At 47.8% G+C, this 6,015-nt stretch overlaps 1 protein-coding gene across 2 annotated transcripts in view; it reads left to right on the top strand.

Moving 5' to 3' along the window:
* The first annotated feature begins 2,856 nt into the window (after positions 1-2,856).
* The window catches only part of PFAS (phosphoribosylformylglycinamidine synthase), a 46,769-nt gene continuing 43,610 nt past the window's right edge, over positions 2,857-6,015 (top strand). The window contains exon 1 of one of the 2 annotated variants that reach the window (XM_083581352.1): positions 2,857-3,154. The gene's annotated coding sequence lies outside the window, so the exon portion shown is untranslated. Of the gene's footprint in view, positions 3,155-5,218; positions 5,376-6,015 lie in introns of those variants that run through there. The other variant, XM_083581353.1, reaches the window with a different exon arrangement.

The raw sequence follows: 6,015 nt of genomic DNA, 5'->3' as shown, positions 1-6,015 counted from the left end.
CTAATATACAAATTGATTTGGAAATCTGCACCACTTCCTTGGCACGTGCTTAATAATCTGTCAACATCCCTCTCCAAAATCTCTCGCTTGAGGCTAACTAGCCACAGGTGTGGTTATACTCGATCTTAGCTGGAAGTGGTGGATGGCATCAAATACATAATCCTAAACAAGCCCACATAAGGAACCCGCAAAATTATTTACTAGCCTGCCGGAAGGCTAGCAAGATGGAAATGCAAGCCCCTAGCTTCATAGCAAGCTAGTTAAAAAATATTGCCACCTACCTACCATACAGGGACAGGTAGCTTGGGTGCCAGGCTAGTTGCAAATTGAGGGCAGCTGAGCAGATTCACTGCCCTCCATATTGCCTTTGGGCAATGTTGTCAAATACAAAGCTGTTTCATGCTACTTCTGCTCTAGGGAGACTGTCACATAACTCAGGGACATTCAACTTGATGGATCTCTGAATGTTGCTGGACTACAAATCCCATAATCTGTTGAGCCAGGTCTTTCTCCCATCCCTGTCAGGGGAGTGGTCCTCCTGCCCACCTGTTAAAGTTGGCCCATGGGGAGGGGCAGAGATGTTGCCCTAAGCAGGATTGAACTGACACGTGGGATGTTCACTCCAGTTTCCTGCTGCTGTGTCTCTACTTGGCATCGCATTGGGTGTGACTTTGGGAAAACAGGCCTTTGTGGGACAAATGGGGAGGCCTGCAAGGCCAGCCCAGTGGCTAGCAATGCTGGCTGGGCCTGAGGCCAGAGGAGCTGGGAGTCCAGCAACATGTGAAAGCAGCCACAGATTCCCTCTCCCTGGCGCAGCCCCAGACTCCTGCTGGCCTGCCAGTCAGCTCATCTTCTGCACTGCCCGGGACACAGTGTCCTCAAACTCTCTGCAACACACTCTGAGCTGCCAAAAAAATGCTTTACGCTTACGGTGGCTTGATTTGGCCTGTTTGGCCTCTTACAAGAGGCCCATGGATGGTGTGGGGGGTTATGGCGTCCCCACCCCCTTCCCTCTCACACACCCATGGCCTTGGATGAGGCATTTCACTGCTGCTATGACGTCAGCAGAGCAACTAAAGGAGAGGTGGCAGTAGCTGCACATTTGCTCTGCTGAAGGCTTTGTGCTGAGCAAGCTCAGGAGCTTTCAAGTACAGAAATTCATTTCTATAAATGCCACATTAGGTTAACTACAGTAACACCCCCCCTCTTTTTTTGGTAATGTATACTATCTTTTTTCTCTGTTTTGTTTTCTACGTGGGTACTATTTCCTGTTTCTTCTGTGTGCTTGTAATTCATCAATAAAGAATAATAACAATAATTGTTATGTACTGAGTTGAATAGGATCCAAAAGGCAGCAGTCTGATTGGTTCCTAGAACATTAGGATCCAGAATGCAGCAGTCTGATTGGTCCACAGGAGCCACCCAATCCAGCTCCAGGTGGAAGGGAATCCACAACCTGATTGGCCTACAGGAGAATCCCGGAATTAGCCAATCACAGGCCCATTGTGTAAATAATGTATTTTTCGCTCTATAAGACGCACCAGACCATAAGACTTACCTAGTTTTTGGAGGAGGAAAACAAGAAAAAAAATATTATGAATCCCAGAAGCCAGAACAGCAAGAGGGATCGCTGCGCAGCGAAAGCAGCGATCCCTCTTGCTGTTCTGGCTTCTGGGATAGCTGCACAGCCTGCATTCGCTCCATAAGACGCACACACATTTCCCCTTACTTTTTTAGGAGGGGAAAAAGTGAGTTTTATAGAGCAAAAGATACAGTAATGTATATAAGGCAGACATTCTGGGTGAACTTCCATTCCTCCTCACCACTATGAGCTGAATAAAGAGCCTGAAATCCACTCTTGACTCTGAGTATATTTCAATAATAAAAAGTACAGGAAATGACCACCCTCCGCCGTTAAGTTTCCCTACATCCAGCCTGATCTGTTGGCTCCCACCTCAGCGGCGTGATAGACAAACCCCATCTGGTAAAGTTTGCATTGTTTGAATCTCTTCCTTTTGCTTGTCCTGAATGAAAAGAAGTCTGTGTCAGGCCAGTGCCCCAATCTGGTCCAGCATCCCATTCTCACAGTGCCTTTCTGCTGGAAGCAGACAAGCAAAAGTATTCAGAAGTGGTAGAGGTAAAACGCAGCCACCAAGATTAGTAGCCACTGACAGCTTTATCCTGCATGAATTTGTCTAGTATAATAATTCTCCCATCTGTACCTCATTTGTCTGTCTGTCAGGAAGGAAGATGAGCTTCAGTTGGTAAAAGAAACAAGCAATTCTGGCAGAAGGCCCTGAATAAAGAGAATTGGACCCTAACTGTCGGAGGCTGGTTTTATAGTTAGTTGCAGAAACTCAGGCCTAGGGCCCAAATGATAGAATTGTAGAGTTGGAAGGGACCCCAGCGGTCATCCAGCCCAACCCCGTGCCATGCAGGAATCCTGCCCACAGTGGTCCCTGGATGGGCTCGAACCACCAACCTTCTGGTTAACAGCAAGACACACTGACCCATTGTGTCCAGCCATCTCTAGCTGGCCCTTGGGACTCTGCCCAAGTCATACCTATCCATAGCTATCGGCTATTATGGATAAATGGAACTGACATGTTCAGAGGCAGTGTACCTGTAACTATTTATTTATTTGGTGTGGCTAAAGAACAATGTTTTCAGAGCTGCTGCCTCCGGACTCTGCTGCCTGCTGAACCAGACTGGTGGTCTGATCCCATATGGCTTTTTCTGTATTCACCAGGAGCTGGTTAATAATAGATCTGGGAACTGTTAATCGCTGACATGCCAAAGGTTCAATGACAGGAGGGCATCTGCTTATCCACCCTGGGGAGGGTCACTGAATTCCACAAAGGTAAAAATGATCAATTCCATCCCCCCGACCCCAATTAATTTTGGGAGACTTGGGTCTTGTCTTAGCTAGTTTAAACCTGATCATGATGTGGCAGGGAGCAATAGTTTCTAAAGAATGGTAAAAGTGCCTTTGTGGTTGGATGTCGAAATGCACACTCTGGCTCAAATCTGAACTTTGGTCACTATCTGCACATATAAATTTAGAATGGGCTGAGAAGGGAAGGAGCTCCACAAGCTACAGGGAGCCGCAGCTGGCAAACCTAAACTTGGGCGAATTAAGTAGCAGAGCAGAGAGGTAAGTACAACACCCATTTATTTTATTTATTAAAGCAACAGCTCAGGCTAATAAGAGCGCAGTAAAGGCACTGTGTGTAGCAGAAGCCAAATCCTACAGTAACTTAGAATCAGAATTGGGAAGGGGCCCTAGGGTCATCTAGTCCAAACCCCTGTAATGTACGAATCTCAACTAAAGCATCCATGACAGATGGCCATCCAAACTCTGCTTTAAAACATCAAAGGAAGGAGAGTCCATTTCCTTCTGTGTTTCCTGGTTCATGCTAACCATCGTTTGCTGTGAAATCTGAAGGTGTGCGGGGGGGGGCAGACAACAACAACATATCACTGTACAGTGGTACCTCGGGTTACATACGCTTCAGGTTACAGACTCCGCTAACCCAGAAATATTACCTCGGGTTAAGAACTTTGCTTCAGGATGAGAACAGAAATCGTGCTCCGGCGGCGCGGCAGCAGCAGGAGGCCCCATTAGCTAAAGTGGTGCTTCAGGTTAAGAACAGTTTCAGGTTAAGAACAGACCTCCGGAAAGAAATTAAGTACTTAACCCGAGGTACCACTGTACTTTGTTGTGCAAATCACCCAGCACCCCTGATAGACTTTAACTCCAATACCTTAATTTGTTGGTATGTGACTGAATCCCACCAGAAAACAGCAATATTCTGGATGTGCCCTGGTCAGGTTTTCGAGGGAACCAACCTATGGTTTTGCTTGCTCTAATAAAATTGTTACTCTAATAAGGACTTTGGAATTTTCCTTTCTTTTTGTGCTCCATCCTCCTGGCATTAGACTTAGCTACTAGTGTATATCCCTAGTTATAGGCCAGGCATGTCCAAAGCCTGTTTGGGGGGCCTAATCCATCCTGCCGGTCGATTTAATCCGGCTCCCGTGGCAGCATATGTCCTTGGGTAAAATCCTAAAAAAAGCTCAAAAGTTGAACAACTTTGGGGTTAAACTGTAAAAAAAAGCTCAATAATTTCAATCCTAAAAAAAGCTCAACTTTGGTCGGCCCTCACACATGTTCAGATCATCAAATCTGGCCCTCTTTGAAAAAGGTTTGGGCACCCCTGTTATAGGCTGAATCTAGACACATCAAAAATGTGAATCAGTTAAACAGGTTGTAAACTTCATACAGGGAAATCCCATTGGCGAAAGACAACCATCTGGTGTTACAGTGTTATAACGCGTATAAAGCGCTTTCTTTACGAATGTAGCTGAGTCCATTATATAGTTACTCTGGGCATACTGCTAGTCTGTATCCAAAGAAACAGAAATAAGTTGCCATACCATCAGACTATTTGTCCATCTAAGCCAGGACTGCTTACACTGGCTGGCAGCAGCAGCTTTCTGTAGTCTCTTGCCATGCTGTTGGATCTCAATCAAGCAATCAATAATAAATCTCGGACAACCAATGATGGATGTGAACCCATTCTGCCTGCAAGCGTGGATTCTGCCCACAAGGTGTCTTGCAAAGCTTTCTTGTCTTCACAAAAAAACCAAGGAGTAGGTTCCACCGAGATTTGAACTCGGATCGCTGGATTCAGAGTCCAAAGTGCTAACCATTACACCATGGAACCTTACACAAGAAATTTCCCTGGTTGCGAGAGAATTAGCTACCTGGCTCTGCTACCTCGTAACCCCCAGAAAGTGGTTTGGAGAAAGAAAAGGATTTTAAAAAAGTTTCTGAACGACGCTCAACAAGAGGCACTAGAAGAGCGCACACTCAGCGCAGGAGGGGAGGAGAATGAGCTAGGACTCCTGGGTTCTCTTCCTGGCTCCGATCGCAAGAATAGGTTATTTGGGGGTAAGGACTGAATTGGGAGGCAAAATGTCGAGGTGAGGGGTGGAGATAATGAGACTCTATAGGGAAATCGCACGGAGGAAGGGGATCAAGATTCCTGGGTTTAGCTCCCCCCCCCCGCCACAAAGTTTGGCCAATGCCCCCACGTGCTTCCATTCAAGGCCGAGAGGGAGGGAGGCAGAAGGGAGGCAGGGGGATCGGCCAATGGGGAGGGCGCTGCCTCGAGTCGCCGCCTCCCCCGCGGAACGTCCCCCTTTTCTCCTCCCACCAAAGGGGCTGCGCGCAGTAAACTTTCCCCCCTAGCGCAGCGAAGGCAGGCGCTCCTCTTTTCGCCCCGTGATCGAGGGACCGCCGGGGTAGAAGATCGCGCTGTTGTGGGGCTCAGAGCGCGCGTGAGAGAGAGAGCACCCCGCGAGATCCACAGGTAATCGTTATCTCGATGCCACGCGGGGAACCAGCGTGGGAAGGCTGGCTGGCCCCTTGCGAGATCCAGGGGTGCGTGGATCCCAGTTATTTGCTCCGCGGCCGCGCGCTACGATCTGGTGGGGTAGGAAGTGCTTCTGCGCGGGATTCGAACTCTAGACCGCTGCGGACATGTTGGGGTATTACTAGCAGAGGCTGTGTGTGGCGTGCGGAAGTTGGTGAGTTTCCACTTCGCAGGGCTGAATCCAATTTTTCCCGGGATTGCTTCCAGGCCGCGGAATCTTCTGCAACAGTTCATCTTGAAGGTGCTATAGATTTATTAATTTTTGTTCCTGCTTATGTTAATTTTCACATCCCAGTCAGAAATAATACCGAACCCGCGTGTGGGTTGTTGTCCACACGTGATGATTCCTCGCTTGGAGAAAGGGCTGGTGAACAGAGGCATGCAGACGCAGCCCTGTGCCTAGAGAGCAACATGTGATCCAAACACGACTTATTTTTTTTAAAAAAAGGGGGGTTAGAAGAGGCCAGCCCACATCATTTTTACAAATCAGCCCGTGTGCCTCCTTTCACACAAATGCTTGTGCACGTGGAGAGACAGTGTCTACCCGCAGGTTGTAGCTGTAGTCAGAACATGTGAG

The sequence above is a fragment of the Podarcis filfolensis genome, assembly GCF_964270895.1.
Source record: "Podarcis filfolensis genome assembly, chromosome: 13".
Lineage (NCBI taxonomy): Eukaryota > Metazoa > Chordata > Lepidosauria > Squamata > Lacertidae > Podarcis > Podarcis filfolensis.
The sequence above is the reverse complement of the archived record's forward strand: the minus strand, read 5'-3'. Positions and strand labels throughout refer to the sequence as shown.